This window comes from Globicephala melas, chromosome X, assembly GCF_963455315.2.
Source record: "Globicephala melas chromosome X, mGloMel1.2, whole genome shotgun sequence".
NCBI lineage: Eukaryota > Metazoa > Chordata > Mammalia > Artiodactyla > Delphinidae > Globicephala > Globicephala melas.
This window is the reverse complement of record NC_083335.1, coordinates 104,883,935-104,903,801: the sequence shown is the minus strand read 5'-3', so window position 1 is coordinate 104,903,801 and position 19,867 is coordinate 104,883,935. Positions and strand designations below refer to the sequence as shown.

At 38.5% G+C, this 19,867-nt stretch overlaps 1 pseudogene; it reads right to left on the bottom strand.

The window, feature by feature from the left end:
• Positions 1–17,191: 17,191 nt before the first annotated feature.
• LOC115848458 (small ribosomal subunit protein eS1 pseudogene) lies at positions 17,192–17,984 on the bottom strand (annotated as a pseudogene).
• Positions 17,985–19,867: the final 1,883 nt, after the last annotated feature.

Below are 19,867 nucleotides of genomic sequence, written 5' to 3'. Positions count from 1 at the left end.
CCTGCAGCAAAGGATTATCTGGCTCAAAATGTCTTGAGTGTCAAGGTTGAGAAACTCTAAGCTAGAAATTTTTCTTGCTTATTTTAACATTTTCCTGATTAGTAATACTTATTTACTGTAGAAAATCTGAAAGATACAAAAAGTACAAAAAAGAAATAAATTGCCCATAATCTCATCCTTCAGAAATAACCACTATTTAACATTTTATTGCAGTGACTCTCAAATCTGTCTGTGTCTATGGAGCTTTGAAAAAACCTGGGGCTCCAATCTCAGATATTCTGGTTCTAGTCTTTTCTCTGTGTTTATATTCTTTTATGTAATCTACTTTAATCCCTTACCAATATTTTCTGAGCATTTTCCTATGCCAGGGGTTGACAAACTATAGCTGCAGGCCAAATCCAACCTGCCACCTGTTTCTGTACAGCCTGCCAGGTGAGAATGGGTTTTAAATTTTAAATGGCTGACAAAAGTCAAGAGAAGAAGAATATTTTATGACACATGAAAATTATATGAAATTCAAATTACAGTGTCCTTACATAAACTTTTATCAGAATACAGCCATGCCCTTTCATTTATGTAATTTCTGTGGTTGATTTCACATTACCATGGCAGAGTTGAGTAGTCGTGCCCGTCTCTTAGGGTCCTGAAAAGCCTAAAATATGTACTCTACAGCTGTTCAGAAAAAGTTTGCCGACCTCTGTCCTATGCCATTAGGTGCTTCCATTGTTCTTTCCTGGACTTACAGCATTCTATCCCCTCTTGTTCACCAGTTATTATAAATGATTCTTTGAAAAATATCCTAATTGACTAACCCATACATAAGTATATGATTATTTCTGTAAGAAAATTTCCTAGAGGAAATCACTTGGGTAAAGGCTTTTGTTCATATAGCCAAATTTGTATCCTGAAAGTTAATACCCACTTCCTCTCCAAATCAGAAATGTATTTGAATGTCTGTTTCCTCATCCCCTTGTTATCAGTGGGTGCTTTGCATTTTTGTCTCTGCCAACCTGACAAGTAGGTTTTTTGTTTTTTATTTATTTATTTTTGGCTGCGTTGGCTCTTCGTTGTTATGCGCGGGCTTTCTCTAGTTGCAGGCTACTCTTCCTTGTGGTATCCGTGTCCCCTGCATTAGCAGGCGGATTCTTAACCACTGCGCCACCAGGGAAGCCCTGACAAGTAGGGTGTTTTTTTTTGCGGTACGCGGGCCTCTCACTGTTGTGGCCTCTCCGGTTGCGGAGCACAGGCTCCGGACGCGCAGGCTCAGCGGCCATGGCTCACGGGCCCAGCCGCTCCACGGCACGCGGGATCCTCCCGGACCGGGGCACGAACCCGTGTCCCTTCCATCGGCAGGCGGACTCTCAACCACTGCGCCACCAGGGAAGCCCTGACAAGTGGTTTTAACTTGCATCCCTTTGTTTACTAATGAAGCTGGACATTTTTTTTTCTACGTGCTTATTGGCCATTTGTGTTTATTTCTAACCCTTTTTGTCTTTTGCCCATTCTCTATTCTGGCTTTTGTTATTTTCTTGTTGCCTTGTAAGAATTGTTTTTTCTTTCAAAATTAAAGATAATTACAATTTTCCCGACATGTATGCTTTTCATTTCCCCCCTAATGGTACATTTAAAAAATGGCTTCAATATATGGTTAAAATGTAACACTTTAAAAATATTTATTACTTTTGGTAATAAATATAATAATAATAAAATATTTTCTTACTTTATTTGTTGTATGTTTACCGTGGGGGGATATAAACTAAGCATGTGATAAGAGGTGAAAGGGCATTGGAGGCTGAGAGGATGGCAATGGATGGAAAGACATGCATCGTGTTTGGAAAAGGGAAGGAATAGGGTGATTGTGAGGGATGCAGGAACCAAATTATAACCAGCTGTGTGTTCTGTTGACAAGGAGTTTGAACTTTATCATTTAACTGTGATTCTTGGACTACCTGCCACAGAATTATCTGGCGATTGTGATGATATGAATCTTAAAATGCAGATTTCTAGGCTGTAGCCCAGATCTACCTGTGGAGGTTCAGGTGACAAGGTCTCAGGACCATGAGATTCACAAAGGCAATCAGCCAAACATGAACAAGTCACCCAAATACCAGCCTTGTTTTACTCATAAGGAAGAAGAATGTAGAGCAGTGGTCCTCAATTGTGTCTGCATGTTGGAATGGGCACCACTTGGGGAGATTTACAAACGCGGATGCTTGGGTCCCACCCCTGGTGATTTGGCTTTGATTGGTCTGGAATGTCACCTGGAAAGTGGAATATTAAAAATCTAATGTTCATCAGTGTTGCTGCTACAGACTCATTAGCGGTTCTCTTAAGTGTCGGCCCTGGACCTGCAGCGTCAGCGTCACCTGGGGACTTGTTAGGAATGCAAATTCTAACCACACAGACCTGCTGAGTCAGAAACCCTGGGGCTGGACTCAGCAATCTGTGTTTAACAAGCCCTCCAGGTGGTTCTGATATATGCTAAAGTTTGAAAACCCCTGATTAAGGAAGTCACTTCGTGGTCCCTTACTTTTTTAGAACCTACCTGCTGTTGATATCTGGAGCCTTTGGCAACGTGGCCACGTGAGTTGGAGGGCACTTGGGAACTGGGAAAAACTGCACACCCTTTGCTAGGCTCCTCTGGTCTGGCCTGTGGTTGCTTGCCTGTGTCCGAGCACTGATGGAGTGCCATCTTGTATATGCTGTAGTTACATGTAATTAAGTCGTTTAAGGGTTTTAGCTTTAAAATTGTGTTTGACTTTTACTGGGAGGATTTAAAGTTTTTACAGGCTGACACAAAATTAAATTTAAGGAAGAACTTTCCATTGGCCCTGGAAGGATTGCTGGAGACAGGGAGGTCCTCCCCCTTTCCTTCTCCACCGGATCATTCCTTTTAGCCTGTAAATGTGCTGCACACTGTTTTCTTCAAGTCTTTCCTATCTTTCTCTTTCCTTTCAGTCAGACTTCTCCACAGCATAGTCTACACTTACCTGCTGGGTGTAGAGGCAACTCAGATGCTCCCAGTAGAGAGGGCTGTGCAAAGCTGCCATTGTTTGTATCAAGGGCTTTGGTAAAACAAAGCCACGTTGGGGGTAGGGGTTGTCAGATGGCAGGGGTGAACTGCTAGCAGAATAGCCAAGCAGAACACCTTAGATTCCAAATAGGCAGGAAAACGTCTGTGAGAGCAGTCTGAATTATTATCTGTAAATAAACCAAGGAGCAGAAAAGCGGCAATCCCTAAGAATTTCCTGGCACGGGTACTTCCTGTTGAAGTGTTCAGGCTTGCCTGCCGGAGACATTCACTTACCTTTAAGGCATGGTGCACTGCCTTCAGTTTTGAAAAATCTGACTTGCACCTATCACACTACTGAACATTAAGATCTACCTTCTAACTACCAGATCCGCGAGACATTTTTCGATCCTTGTGTTACCTTGAGCTCTCCAATTACATTTGACAGTCTTGATCACTCATTTATTCTGGCAATATTTCTCTTGGCTTTAGTGACACCCCCGTTTTTCCTAGCTTACCCTTTCCCTACCTTTCTCATGATTCCACCCCTTTTAGCTGTAGCGTAGGAGGGGAGGAATTCAGGCAGGCCAAATTTTATTCAGGATTCCTTGTAACATTGAAAATATACCTTTCAAAACTGAATTTAATAATGTCCAAATTCTTATTAGGCTCTTATTATGTGTACAACACTGTAAGGAAATAAACAGCTTTCACTCTGCCACATTTCACTCCTTCAGTACGTATAGTGAGTGAGTGTGTGTGTGTGTGTGTGTGTGTGTGTGTAGTAATGCATGTACATCCTCTGCCTCTTTCACAGCAGGCTTGACACCTACTTATCTTTCAAAACCTTATATAACCTTTCTGACTTTTCATAGACTTTGGAGTTGGAAGGGACCTTTGAAATCATCTGGATTTAGTTCAACTTCACGCAAGAGTCCTTTCTGCAATTATTCTAATAAGTGATCTTCCAGACTCGACTGAACCTCATTCTTAACAAGGCAGCCTGCTCAACGTTTGAGCAATTCTAAATGCTGGGTTTGATTCACTGTAACTTCCGTGGAATCTTGCTCTGACCTCTAAAAAAATATAGAATAAATTTATTCTTTTCTCTAAGTGACAGCTTATCCAGTATTTGAAGATAGTTGTTAAATTCTTCAAATTTATTTTTTTTCCAAGTTAAACATCTCAATTCCCTCAAATTCCATAACAGGCCAGAGTTTTCAGACTTCCAGCTCTCCTGGATCCTTTCCAATAGGCCACGTCCTGATAAGCTGGCTCTAGTGCTCCAGTCATTGTCTGACCATAACAGAGTATTCTCTTTCTTGAATTCAAATTCTGTTAGCTTTACGAGCAGTTCCACCACCCTGTTGGCTTCTGTGCCAGTTGTCAATTTATTGCCTCTCAGCTCTAAAGCCATCCTTCCTTGCCCTGCTTTTTAAAAATAAATAATGTACTTCTATCTTTTAGAGCAGTTTTAGGTTTACAGAATAACTGAAGAGAAAGTACAGAGAATTCCCATATATTCCCTACCTGCTACTCCACCCAGACAGTTTCCCCTGTTATTACTGCATTAGTGTGGTACATTTGTTACAGTTGATGAACCAATACACTAGTAACCACTGTCCATAGTTTACATTAGGGTTCACTCCTTCTTTTGCACGTTTCTATGGGTTTTGACAAATGCATAATGTCACGTAACCAACATTGCAGTATCACACAAAATAGTTCACTCCCCTAAAAATCCCCTGTGTGCTACCTATTCATCCCTTTCCCCTTCTCTCCTCCTGCTGGGACCCTAACAATGCACTGATCTTTTTATTATCTCTATAGTTTTGCTGTTTCCAGAAAGTTGCATGGTTGAAATTTTACCATATGTAGGCTTTTCAGTCTGGCTTCTTTCACTTACTGGCATGCATTAAAGTTCTTCCATGTCTTTCTGTGGCTTGAGAGCTCACTTTTTTTAAATCACTAAATAACATTCCATTGTATAGATGTACCTCAGTTTGTTTATCCATTTACCTACTGAAGGACATCTTGGTTGCTTCCAAACTTTGGAATATCTGTGTGCAGCTTTCTGTGTGGACATAACTTTTCAACTCATTTGGGTAAATATTGGTGAGTTCATTTGCCAACTCGTATGATAAGACGATGTTTAACTTTGTAAGAAGCTGCCAACCTGTCTTCCAGTGTGGCTGTACCATTTTGCATGCCCACCAGCAGTGAATGAGAATTCCCGTTGCTCCACATCTTCATCAGCATTTGGTGTTGTCACTGTGTTTGATTTTAGCCATTCTAATAGGTGTGTATGGTGGTACCTCGTTGTTTTCATTTGCAATTCCCTAATGACATATGATGTTAAGCGTCCTTTCAGGTGCTTGTTTGCCATTTATATATCTTCTTTGGTGAGGTTTTTATTTAGATCTTTTGCTCACTTTGCGTTGTTTTTCCTACTGTTGAGTTTTAATAGTTCTTTGTATATTTTAGATATATGTCCTTATCAGATATATGTTTTACAAATATATTCTCCCAATCTGTAGCTTTGTCTTTTCATTCTCTTAACAGTGTCTTCTGCAGAGCAGAAGTTTTAAATTTTAATAAAGTTCAACTTATCAGTTTTTTCTTTCATGGATTGTGCTTTTGGTGGTGTATCTAACAACTCATTGACAAACCCAAGGTCACTTGGATTTTATCCTATGTTATCTTATAGAAGTTTTATAGTTTTCCATTTTAATTTTTGTGAAAGATGTAACGTTTGTGTCTAGGTTCTTTTTCTTTTCTGCATGTAGCTGTCCAGTTGTTCTAGCACCATTTGTTGGACTCTCCTTTCTCCATTCTCCATTGAATTGTGTTTGCTCCTTTGTTAAAGATTGGTTGACTGTACTTGTATGGGTCTATTTCTGGGTTCCCTATTCTGACTCATTGAGTCTATTTATCTATTCTTTGCCAATACCACAGTGTCTTGATTACCGTAGCATTATAGTAAGTCTTGAAATCGGGTAGTCAGTCTTCCAACTTTATTCTTTTTCTTCAATAAAAGGCAAAAAGGTCTTTGCCTTTCCACGTAAACTTTTGAATCACTTTGTCAATATCCACTGAGTAATTTGCCTGAGTTTTGATAGAGATTGCATTGAATCTTTAAATCAAGTTGAGAAGAACTGATAACCATATTCAGTCTTCCTATTTATAAACGTGGAGTATCTGTTTATTTAGATCTTTGATTTCTTTCGTCACTTTTGTAGTTTTCCTCATATATATTGTATATTTTGTTAGATTTCTAAGGTTTTTTTTGATGTTAATGTAAATGATGTGTTTTGAATTTCAAATTCCAGTTCTTTGCTGATGTATAGGAAAGCAATTGACTTTTTTTTTTTTTTTTTTTTTTTTTTTAGCAATTGACTTTTGAATGTTACCTTGTCTCCTGTACCTTGTTATAATTGCTTGTTGGTTCCAGGAGTTCTTTTTGTTCAGTTCTTCAGAGTTTTCTACAGAGACATTCCTAGCATCTGAGTACAAAGACAGTTTGCTCTCTTCCTTCCCAATATGTATAACTTTGCTTTCCTTTGGTTCCTTATTGCGTTAGCTAGGACTTCCTATAATGATGTTGAATAGGAGTGGTTAGGGGGATGCCTGCGTTTTGATACTGGAGCTTGATCCTGTTGTAGGGGAGCAAAATTTGCCGCTGCAAAATGTCTCTTTGGCATACAGATTATTTCAGCTGAAAACAGTCAAGACTCAGGAAGAAGTTTTCACCTTTCCCTAACAGCCTAAAGAGTATAGATAGAAGACCTGTTCCAGGAAGGGAGCTATCACCACAGGTAACTACAGTATAATATGAACTAAGTGTGGCAGACAGGGAAGAACCTAGCAAAGTCTGTAAAAATTCCTCTCTGTGTCACATTACCTCTGTATGGCCCAGCAAACATTTGTTTACCAAACATTTGCTTTTTCATCTCCATGTCAATTGCCTTCCTCCCCTTTGAGGTCCCAGACCACTACCCCCAACATCCACTTTTTGTCTTTAGCTGAAGATGGTATTTAAGGTGAGGGCTTCTGCCGTTTTTGGTGAGTTACTCAGTTCTCCTGGGTCTCTCCGCTGTATACATATTAACACACTTTTATTTGATTTTCTCCTGTTAATCTGTCTGTCAATTTAATTCTTAGACCAGCCAGAAGAACCTAGACAGGTAGAGGGATTTTTTTCCTTCTCAACACCAAACATTTCTTTTGCCAATGTTAAGCCTTGTTAGTAGAGGGTACTGCAGGGATAGTGCAAGTCATAGCAGAGAAAGTGCTTCTCTTGATCTTTTCAAGGTGCTTTAGCTTTTGCTCTCATGACATGGCTGCTAGCGGTGTATGAGAGACCCAGTTGTACTCACCATTCGTTTCTCCAGTACCAAGGAGGATGGTTTCTTGCTCATCATAGTGGACTACTGGCTGTGAACCAGCTCCGCCTATGGCATCCCAGTGATCTTCTCTACCATCCAGTGGGCTACAGTCAAACCCTCTCCAATGGGATTAAAATCTCAGTCTTGGTTTGGAATGGGGGATTTCCAAGTCTGTTCCTTCCTTGGATAACCTCCCTCAGTCTTAGGGGGATTAGCTGCTCCCAACATTTGCTATTCCTGTGTTCTTGAGTTTTCTTTGCCCCATTAGTAGTTAACCAACTTTTACTAGCTAACAGTTCTTTTTTAAAATTAATTAGTTTATTTTTCGCTGCATTGAGTCTTCGTGGCTGTGTGTGGGCTTTCTCTATTGCAGTGAGTGGGGGCTACACTTTGTTGTGGTGTGCAGGCTTCTCATTGTGGTGGCTTCTCTTGTTGTGGAGCATGGGCTCTAGGCATGCGGGCTTCAGTAGTTGTGGCACATGGGCTCAGTAGTTGTGGCTCGCGGGATCTAGAGCGCAGGCTCAGTGGTTGTGGTGCACGGGCTTAGTTGCTCCGAGGCATGCGGGATCTTCCTGGACCAGGGCTCAAACCCATGTCCCCTGCATTGTCAGGCAGCTTCTTAACCACTGCACCACCAGGGAAGTACCAGTTAACAAGTCTTTTTTTTTTTTTTTAGAAATTTCATGTAATGTCTGAAACACTTATATTAACATATTTCCATACAAATAACCCAAAGAAAGTTTAGTATTAGTTTTTTTGTTTGTTTGTACTGCAGGTTCTTATCAGTCATCAATTTTATACACAACAGTGTATACATGTGAATCCCAATCGCCCAATTCAGCACACCACCATCCCCACCCCACTGAGGATTTCCCCCCTTGGTGTCCATACATTTGTTCTCTACATCTTTGTCTCAACTTTTGCCGTGCAAACTGGTTCATCTGTACCATTTTTTCTAGGTTCCACATACATGCGTTAATATACAATATTTGTTTTTCTCTTTCTGACTTACTTCACTCTGTATGACAGTCTACAGATCCATCCACGTCTCAACAAATGACTCAATTTCATTCCTTTTTATGGCGGAGTAATAGTCCATTGTATATTTGTACCACAACTTCTTTATCCATTCGTCTGTCGATGGGCATTTAGGTTGCTTCCATGACCTGGCTATTGTAAATAGTGCTTCGGTGAACAATGGGGTGCATGTGTCTTTTTGAATTACAGTTTTCTCTGGGTATATGTCCAGTAGTGGAATTGCTGGATCATATGGTAATTCTGTTTTTAGTTTTTTAAGGAACCTCCATACTGTTCTCCATAGTGGCTATATCAGTTTACATTCCCACCAACAGTGCAAGAGGGTTCCCTTTTCTCCACACCCTCTGCAGCATTTGTTGTTTGTAGATTTTCTGATGATGCCCATTCTAACTGGTGTGAGGTGATACCTCATTGTAGTTTTGATTTGCATTTCTCTAATAATTAGTGATGTTGAGCATCTTTTCATGTGCTTCTTGGCCATCAGTATATCTTCTTTGGAGAAATGTCTATTTAGGTCTTCTGCCCAGTTTTGGATTGGGTTGTTTGTTTCTTTAATATTGAACTGAATGAGCTGTTTATATATTTTGGAGATTAATCCTTTGTCCGTTGATTCATTTGCAAATATTTTCTCCCATTCTGAGGGTCGTCTTTTCGTCTTGTTTATGGTTCCCTTTGCTGTGCAAAAGCTTTGAAGTTTCATTAGGTCCCATTTGTTTATTTTTGTTTTTATTTCCATTACTCTAGGAGGTGGTTCAAAAAAGATCTTGCTGTAATTTATGTCAACGACTGTTCTTCCTATGTTTTCCTCTAAGAGTTTTGTAGTGTCTGGTATTACATTTAGGTCTCGAATCCATTTTGAGTTTATTTTTGTGTATGGCGTTAGGGAGTATTCTAACTTCATTCTTTTACATGTACCTGTCCAGTTTTCCCAGCACCACTTATTGAAGAGACTGTCTTTTCTCCATTGTATATCTTGGCCTCCTTTTTCATAGATTAGTTGACCATAGGTGTGTGGTTTTATCTCTGGGCTTTCTATCTTGTTCCATTGATCTATGTTTCTGTTTTTGTGCCAGTACCATATTGTCTTGATTACTGTAGCTTTGTAGTATAGTCTGAAGTCAGGGAGTCTGATTCCTCCAGGTCCGTTTTTTTCCCTCAAGACTGCTTTGGCTATCTGGGATCTTTTGTGTCTCCATACAAATTTTAAGATGATTTGTCCTAGTTCTGTAAAAAATGCCATTGGTAATTTGATAGGGATTGCATTCAATCTGTAGATTGCTTTGGGTAGTATAGTTATGTTCACAGTATTGATTCTTCCAATCCAAGAACATGGTATATCTCTCCATCTGTTGGTATCATCTTTAATTTCTTTCATTAGTGTCTTATAGTTTTCTGCATACTGGTCTTCTGTCTCCCTAGGTAGGTTTATTCCTAGGTATTTTATTCTTTTTGTTGCAATGGTAAATGGGAGTGTTTCCATAATTTTGCTTTCAGATTTTTCATCATTAGTGTATCGGAATGCAAGAGATTTCTCTGCATTAATTTTGTATCCTGCTACTTTACCAAATTCATCGATTAGCTCTAGTAGTTTGCTGGTGGCATTTTTAGGATTCTCTATGTATAGTTTCATGTCATCTGCAAACAGTGACAGTTTTACTTCTTTTCCAATTGGTATTCCTTTTATTTCTTTTTCTTTTCTGATTGCCATAGCTAGGACTTCCAAAACTATGTTGACTAATAGTCGTGAGAGTGGACATCCTTGTCTTGTTCCTGATCTTAGAGGAAATGCTTTCAGTTTTTTACCATTGAGAATGATGTTTGCTGTGGGTTTGTCGTATATGGCCTTTCTTATGTTGAGGTAGATTCCCTCTATGCCCACTTTCTGGAGAGTTTTTATCATAAATGGGTGTTGAATTTTGTCAAAAGCTTTTTCTGCATCTATTGAGATGATCATATAGTTTTTATTCTTCAATTTGTTAATATGGTGTATCACATTGATTGATTTGCGTATATTGAAGAATCCTTGCATCCCTGGGATAAATCCCACTTGTTCGTGGTGTATGATCCTTTTAATGTGTTGTTGGATTCTGTTTGCTAGTATTTTGTTGAGGATTTTTGCATCTATGTTCATCATTGATATTGGTCTGTAATTTTCTTTTTTTGTAGTATCTTTTTCTGGTTTTGGTATCAGGGTGATGGTGGCCTCATAGAATGAGTTTGGGAGTGTTCCTTCCTCTGCAGATTGTTGAAAGAGTTTGAGAAGGATGGCTGTTAGCTCTTCTCTAAATGTTTGATAGAATTCACCAGTGAAGCCATCTGGTCCTGGACTTTTGTTTCTTGGAAGATTTTTCATCACAGTTTCAATTTCATTACTTGTGATTGGACTGTTCATATTTTCTATTTCTTCCTGGTTCAGTCTTGGAAGGTTATATCTTTCTAAGAATTTATCCATTTCTTCCAGGTTGTCCATTTATTGGCATAGAGTTGCTTGTAGTAGTCTCTTAAGGTGCTTTGTATTTCTGCAATGTCTGTTGTCACTTCTCCTTTTTCATTTCTAATTTTATTGATTTGAGTCCTCTCCCTCTATTTCCTGATGAGTCTGGCTAATGGCTTATCAATTTTGTTTATCTTCTCAAAGAACCAGCTTTTAGTTTTATTGATCTTTGGTATTGTTTTCTTTGTTTCTATTTCACTTATTTCTGCTCTGATCTTTATGATTTCTTTCCTTGTGCTAACTTTGGGTTTTGTTTGTTCTTCTTTCCCTAGTTCCTTTAGGTGTAAGGTTAGATTGTTTAGTTGAGATTTTTCTTGTTTCTTTAGGTAGGCTTATAGCTATAAACTTCCCTCTTAGAACTGCTTTTGCTGCATCCCATAGGTTTTGGATCGTCGTGTTTTCATTGTCATTTGTCTCTAGGTATTTTTTGATTTCCTCTTTGATTTCTATAGTGATCTCTTGGTTATTTAGTAACGTATTGTTTAGCCTCCATGTGTTTGTGTTTTTTACATTTTTTTCCCTGTAATTCATTTCTTATCTCGTAGTGTTGTGGTCAGAGAAGATGCTGGATATGATTTCAATTTTCTTAAATTTACTGAGGCTTGATTTGTGACCCAAGATGTGATCTATCCTGGAGAATGTTCTGTGCACACTTGAGAAGAAAGTGTAATGTGCTGTTTTGGGATGGAATGTCCTATAAATATCAATTAAATCTATCTGGTCTGTTGTGTCATTTAAAGCTTCTGTTTCCTTATTTATTTCATTTTGGATGATCTGTCCATTGGTGTAGTGAGGTATTAAAGTCCCCCACTATTATTGTGTTACTGTCGATTTCGTCTTTTATAGCTGTTAGCAGTTGCCTTATGTATTGAGGAGCTCCTATGTTGGGTGCATATATATTTATAATTGTTATATCTTCTTCTTGGGTTGATCCCTTGATCATTGTGTAGTGTCCTTCCTTGACTCTTGTAACATTCTTTATTTTAAAGTCTATTTTATCTGATATGAGTATAGCTACTCCAGCTTTCTTTTGATTTCCATTTGCATGGAATATCTTTTTCCATCCCCTCACTTTCAGTGTGTATGTGTCCCTATGTCTGAAGTGGGTCCCTTGTAGACAGCATATATATGGGTCTTGTTTTTGTATCCATTCAGCAAGCCTGTGTCTTTTGGTTGGAGCATTTAATCCATTCATGTTTAAGGTAACTATTGATATGTATGTTCCTATGACCATTTTCTTAATTGTTTTGTGTTTGTTTTTGTAGGTCCTTTTCTTCTCTTGTGTTTCCCACTTGGAGAAGTTCCTTTAGCATTTGTTGTAGAGCTGGTTTGGTGGTGCTGAATTCTCTTAGCTTTTGCTTGTCTGTAAAGCTTTTGATTTCTCCATCGAATCTAAATGAGATCCTTGCAGGGTAGAGTAATCTTGGTTGTAGCTTCTTCCCTTTCATCACTTTAAGTATATCATGCCACTCCCTTCTGGCTTGTAGAGTTTCTGCTGAGAAATCAGCTGTTAACCTTATGGGAGTTCCCTTGTATGTTATTTGTCATTTTTCCCTTGCTGCTTTCAATAATTTTTCTTTGTCTTTACTTTTTGCCTATTTGATTACTATGTGTCTCAGCGTGTTTCTCCTTGGGTTTCTCCTGTATGGGACTCTCTGCGCTTCCTGGACTTGGGTGGCTATTTCCTTTCCCATGTTAGGGAAGTTTTTGACTATAATCTCTTCAATTATTTTCTCGGGTCCTTTCTCTCTTCTCCTTCTAGGACCCCTATAATGCGAATGTTGTTGCGTTTAATGTTGTCCCAGAAGTGTCTTAGGCTGTCTTCATTTCTTTTCGTTCTTTTTTCTTTCGTCTGTTCCACAGCAGTGAATTCCACCATTTTGTCTTCCAAGTCACTTATCCATCCTTCTGCCTCAGTTTTTCTGCTATTGATTCCTTCTAGTGTAGTTTTCATTTCAGTTATTGTATTGTTCCTCTCTGTTTGTTTGTTCTTTAATTCTTCTAGGTCTTTGTTAAACATTTCTTGCATCTTCTCGATCTTTGCCTCCGTTCTTATTCCGACCGAGGTCCTGGATCATCTTCACTATCATTATTCTGAATTCTTTTTCTGGAATGTTGCCTATCTCCATTTCATTTAGTTGTTTTTCTGGGATTTTGTCCTCTTCCTTCATCTGGTGTATACCCTCTGCCTTTTCATCTTGTCTATCTTTCTGTGAATGTGGTTTTTGTTCCACAGGCTGCAGGATTTTTGTTTTTCTTGCTTCTGCTGTCTGCCCTCTGGTGGTTGAGGCTATCTAAGAGGCTTGATGGGAGGCTCTGGTGGTGGGTAGACAGCAATTCTCTATAATGAATTTTCGTTGTTCAAATTACTCACTTGGTTTGTGTCACCTGACTAGAATGACAGATTCTTTTACATTTTTGGTTAACTTAAACCTTCAAGTAATCTCCCAACTGAAATTCTGTGATTGGGTTTGAGGGAAGGGGGCATAGAGTGTAGGAAAGGGCACCTGGCTATGTGGGCAGGCACAGCAGTTTCTGGCTCTGTGAGGGGCTCAGGTGTTGTGGCTGACTAGGTGGGTGAGATGTGAGCAGGACTAACTGGCATATGGAGCAAATGGGACCCAGCATTCTTGGGAACTCCTTCCTCAGGATTCTATTCCGGAGATGTGGCTAGAAGGGGAGGTTGGTTGCACCATCTGAGATGTGGTGGGCTTGAAATAACAAGGAGGAAGAGCCTGCTTGATTACTGTCCAAAAGAAAATGGACTGTATTAGCAAGTCCAGATGGGGTCAGGGCTGCTGGCTAAATCCTGAGAGGCACCCACAGCAGCTATGATATTCCGTCTGCTTCTGCCCATATGCAGCTGGTTACGTTGTTGATGGCCACAAAAAGAGATGTTCCACAGCCCCGAAGGATTTTATCCTTCTAATGAGCAGACAAGCTGCAGATATTTATATGATACTGTTTAAACATTATAAGATGCAACATTTCAGGAAATGGTTTGCAGAAACTATACATATTGATAGTTAATGTAAATAATTTTTATCACGGGTTTGTTTTCCTTGGTGTGTACACTCTCTCGTCCCTGGGGATACGGATGAGCAAAGTGTTTTGTTACACTGCCTTGCTCCTGCTGGCAGTGACACAGGTGCAGAACTGCGGGCATGATGAATGAAATGCCAACTGCATCACTGCGGCCTGTGCTCAGCTCAAATTGCCGTCAGTAGAGGAAATAGAATTCATTAGTTTTCTTTCAGAGCACACACAAACCCATGAGTCTGAAAGAATGTATGATGGCAGCAAGGAGAAATGGGCAAAGCCCAACCTTTTTTTCCTCCTGAGCAGCTCTGGCAACAGATGAAACAGTAAGCCTTTGGATGCACTGTCTTTGTCAGTAGATGTTTGAGAATGTGGTATCCCTGTGGCAAAATGCTCTGTGGATAACTGATCACATTTTTTTTACAATCTCTCAGACCTATTGAGAAAATAATATTGATTTGTTACAGAATCCAAAATTCTTCAAATGCTCAAAGAAAATATAACCAAATGCTCAACAATTTTAAAGGATTCAGATAAAAATAACATGCATGAATATTACTTTCATGACTTATGTGGTGAGTTATCTAGGGTGGTGAGTTGAGAGCCTTTATTTCATATCTATTTTCATTTTGGCACTGGCTGAGCTAATGCCATTTGACGCTAAGTGTGGGGCTCTGGCATGATGACAGAGCACCACATTTGGAGAAAAAGAGACTCTCTTGAAAAAAATTAATCCTCTCAGGGTTTCTGAGATGGTTGGGGACTAGGAGCAAGCTTAACCCAAGTTCTGGCTTTGTGTTTTCCAAACTAGACTGATCTTGGAGATTTTGACTAGAATTCTGTGCTGGGACCCAGGAATCTGTATTTGTAACAGGTACCCAAGTTGCAAATTTGGAAAATATCATTCTTGTGTATATATTCAAAAGTGAAGTTTATTTCTCAATGCAGTTTGATGCCCTTGTCCAGCCAGATGTAAGTTGGCATGATTCACCTACATAAATATATTTTTTAAGGTTTGGGAACACTGGTCTCAGCATTCGGGAGAAAACACGAAAAACAACAACAACAAAAACCACTCCCTGTATTGAATTGAGCAGCTGAAAGGCAAATACTTGGGCTTTTCTTCCCAATTATGCTGTTTGGGCTGGTAGACTGTTGGGGATGAAATGTATTCAGATAGAAAAATCATTCTTGGGACTTCCCTGGTGGCGCAGTGGTTAAGAATCCGCCTGCCGATGCAGGGGACACGGGTTCAAGCCCTGGTCCGGGAAGATCCCACATGCTTCGGAGCAACGAAGCCCATGTGCCCCAACTACTGAGCCTGCGCTCTAGAGCCTGCAAGCCACAGCTACTAAGCCCACGTGCCACAACTACTGAAGCCCGCGAACCTAGAGCCTGTGCTCTGCCACAAGAGCAGCCACCGCAATGAGAAGCCCACACACTGCAATGAAGAGTAGCCCTCACTTGCTGCAACTAGAGAAAGCCCACACACAGCAACAAAGCCCGAATGCAACCAAAAAAAAAAAAAAAAAACATTCTTGCTCCTTCCTGATCTATACTTCTTTTTTTTCCCTTTAAAATGTAACATTTATTGCCTTTTTCTAATTACAAAAAATAATTCATCCTCAATGCCAAAACTCCCAAAGAAAACAGAAAACAAAAATCTATAATTTCATCACCTAGAGATAACTTTGCTATATGTTTTCTAAAGACGCAATGATACGTGCTTCTTGAGGCTTATAATTACATCATGACCACTTTGTGAGAAAAAGTAATTGTAAGTTAAAACAGGAATGTTAAAGATAACCTATAGAGAGTAGAATTTCACTCCTGCTACATTTTCATATTTGAAGAAATGCTGATAAATCCAACTGCCCTTAGAATTCTAAGAGAATCCATATTTTTAGAATTTATAAATACTGTCTTCTATTCTAAAGTTGTCATACCTTAGATATGTTTTTTTATTCTCTAAAGAGTTTTTTCTTAACCTTTGCATATCTATCATTCATTCATTCATACATTGTATAATTGTTGAATATTTATTACGGAGATGCAGCATTTAAAGACTGTTAAGGTACATTCCTCCAGTGAGCTTATTTTCTGGGTTAGGGGAAAGAAATAAATAAACAAATTAAGACATTTTCAGATTCTTTGGATTGGGTGATCAAGGAAAGTTACTGTGAAAAGGTGACATCAGAGTTGATACCCAAGAAATTAAAAGTATCCCAGCCTTGGGAAAATGAGAGGGTGTGTTTCCCTACAACCTCTACAGAATGTGTTACAGAATGGTTTTGGTTTAATTTGGTTTGGTTGATTTGCTAGGTGAGAGATAGTGTAGATTTAATTTACTTTTCTTTCAGTTTGAGTGGAGTTAAACATATTGTCATATATTTTAGGGCCATTGTAATATAATCTTTTGCTCATTTTTTTCACATTGAGTTTTTGGTCTCTTTTTCCCTCGATTTTCAAAAAACTTTATATAACAAGGGCTTATTTCTCATTCATACTACTTGTCTATCAAGGGTTGGAATTCAACTCCACATTGTCCTTAATTTCAAAGTGTACAGTATGATATTGTTAACTATGGGCATGGTGTTATACAGCAGATCTCTAGAACTTACTCATTTTATATAGCTGAAACTTTATACCCTTTGAATAGAAACTCTCCATTTACCCCTCTCCACAGCCCCTGGCAACCACCATTCTGCTCTCTGTTTTTATGAGTTTGACTTTTTAAGCTTTCACATATAAGTGAGATCATATAGTATGTGTCTTTCTGTGTCTGGTTTATGTCACTTATCATAATGTCTTACAGGATCAGCCATGTTGCTATAAATGGTAAGATTTCTTTCTTTTTAAAGGCTGAGCAATATTCCATTGTATTATTCATATATGTATCACATTTGCTTTAGCCATTCATCTATTGACAGACACTTAAGTTGTTTCCATGTCTTGGCTACTGTGAATAATGCTGCAATGAATATAAGAGTGCAGATATCTCTCCAAGATACTGATTTAATTTCCTTCGGATATATACTCAGAAGTGGGGACTTCCCTGGTGGTCCAGTGGTTAAGACTCCGTGCTTCCACTGCAGGGAACTGAGATCCCACATGTCATGTGGCGCGAATTTAAAAAAAAGTGGGATTGCTGGATCATATGGTAGTTACAATTTTTTTTTAATCACAAATAAGGTCTTTTATTTGTCACCATTAAAAGTCTGATTTTTAAACAGATTCTTGGACTGGTGGCTCATATCCATCAGCTCATTCAACTTTAGGACCGGTCTCATCCCCAGTAGCTTTTCCAGAACTACTACCTTCACCATGTAGCTCCATGAGTTTTCTCAGTTCAAAGTTGGGCTTCTTCAGCATTTTTACTTTTCTAACAAAGACATCATGGAGTGGATAAATAGATTGGCAGGCCTTTTCTATGTCTTTTCCAATGCTGTCTGGAATCAGTTTATTGACCACCTCTTTCAAGTCATTTGTCTGCACCTCTCGGGTCAGGATTTCCATCATCTTCTTGCACATCTGGCGGACCTGCTGGTGCTGGGCATAAGAGGTCTTCTGAATCTGATTGTTGTGCTTTTTAGTAAAACCCACACAGAATAGACGAAGCAAATAACCATCGATAGTCTTGACATCAACGTGAGCTTCAATCATGGTCTGCCATTTTTTGACCATGGAGCACATTTTGTCACGGGTAAGATCCATGCCATGGAAATTAGTCAGGCAGTTTTTTTCCCTGAACATCCTCAGTAATAAGCTTAAATTTTCTAAATGCAGCTTCATCATTCTGCACATCAGCAGGGCTCACTGCAAACACATGACCCTTGAGGCCATCAGATGCGATTTTGGTTCCTTGAGTTCTCGTGACTAGTGTTTTCCCAATATTTCTTATATTGAACATAGCTGGTGCTTTCACATCATACCAATCTTTCTTAAATAATGGGTCAATTACTTTCTTCTTGGCTCCCTTTTTACCGCCTCTCGTAAGGCGCTTGTTCTTACCGCCCCATAGTTACAATTTTAAGTTTTTGAGGAACCTCCATACTGTTTTCAGTAGTGGCTGTATCAATTTACATCCTGACCAACAGTGTACAGGGTTCTTTTTTTCTCCAAATCCTTGCCATCACTTGTTATCTTTTGTCTTTTTTGATAATAGCTATTTTAACAGGTGTGAAGTGACATACCATTGTGGTTTTGATTTGAATTTCCCTGATGATCAGTGATGGTAAGCATCTTTTCACAAACCTCTTAGATTTTTGTATGTCTTCTTTGGAGAAATATCTATTCAAGTATTTTATACATTTAAAAAATTGGATTATTTGATTTTTTTGCTATTGAGTTGTAGGAGCTCCTTACATATTTTGGATACTCACCTCTTATCAGATACATGGTTTGCAAATATTTTCTGCAATTCTGTAGGTTTCTTTTTCACTCAGTTGATTATTTCCTTTTCTGTGCAGAAGCTTTTTTAGTTTGATGTAGTCTCACTTGTCTTTTTTTGCTTTTCTTGCCTGTGCTTTTGGTGTTATATCCAAGAAATCAATGCCAAGGCCAACGTCATGAAGCTTTTCCCCTGTGTTTTCTTCTAGGAATTTAACAGTTTCAGGTCTTATGTTTGTCTTTAATCCATTTTGAGTCGATTTTTGTATATGTAGTAAGATCGGGTTGAATCTCATTCTTTTACATGTGGATGTCCAGTTTCCCCCATGCCTTTTTTTTTTTTTTGGAAGAGATTGTCTTTTCCCCATTGTGTAGTCCTGGCACCTTTGTTGAAGATCACTTGACTGCATATACGTGGATTTATTTTTGGACTATATGTCTGTCTTTATGGTAGTGCCATACTGTTTTAATTACTATAATTTTATATGTTTTGAAATCAGAAAGTGTGAAGTTTCCAGCTTTGTTCTTCTATCTCAATATTGTTTTGGCTATTTGGAGTCCTTTGTAGTTTCATCTGAATTTTAGGATTGTTTTTTCTGTCATTGGGATTTTGATAGAGATTATATTGAATCTCTAGATTGCTTTGGGTCATATAGGCATTTTAACAATATTAAGTCTCCTCATCCAAGAACATGGGATGTCTTTCCATTTAGTTGTGTCTTCTTTCATTTATTTCATCAGTGTTTTGTAGTTTCCAGTGCACGAGTCTTTTAGTTAATTCCTAAGTATTTTATAATTTTGATGCTATTTTAAATGGGATTGTTTTCTTAATTTTCTTTTTAGATAGTTCACTGTTAGTGTATGGAAATGCAGTTGATTTTTGTATCTTGCAACTTGACTGAATTCATTTATTAGTTCAGTTTGTGTGTGTGTGTGTGTGTGTGTGTGTGTAATTTTTAGGGTTTTCTACATATAAAATCTTGTCATCTGCAAGCACATGTAATTTTACTTCTTCCTTTATGATTGTAGTACTTCCAGTACTATTTGGAATAGAAGTAGAAAGAGTGAGCATCCTTGCCTTGTTCCAGATCTTAGAGGAAAAACTTTCAGTTTTTCACCGTTAAGTATGATGTTAGCTGTGGGCTTTTCATATATGGCATTTATTATGTTGAGGTAATTTCCTTCTATTTCTAGTTGAGAGTTTATATCATGAAAGAGTATTGAATTTTGTCAAATGCTTTCTTTGCATCTATCGATATGATCATGTGATTTTTATCCTTCATTCTATTAATGTGGTATAGGTCTGTTCAGATTTTCTGTTTCTTCATAATTCAGTCATGAAGAGGTTGTATTTTCCTATGAATTTATCCATTTTTTCTAAGTTACCCAATTTGTTAGTGTATAATTTTTCCTAGTAGTCACTTATGATCTTTTAATTTCTGTGGCATTAGTTATAATGTCTTCTCTTTTGTTTATGATTTTATTTATTTGAGTCTTCTTTTTTTTTCTTAG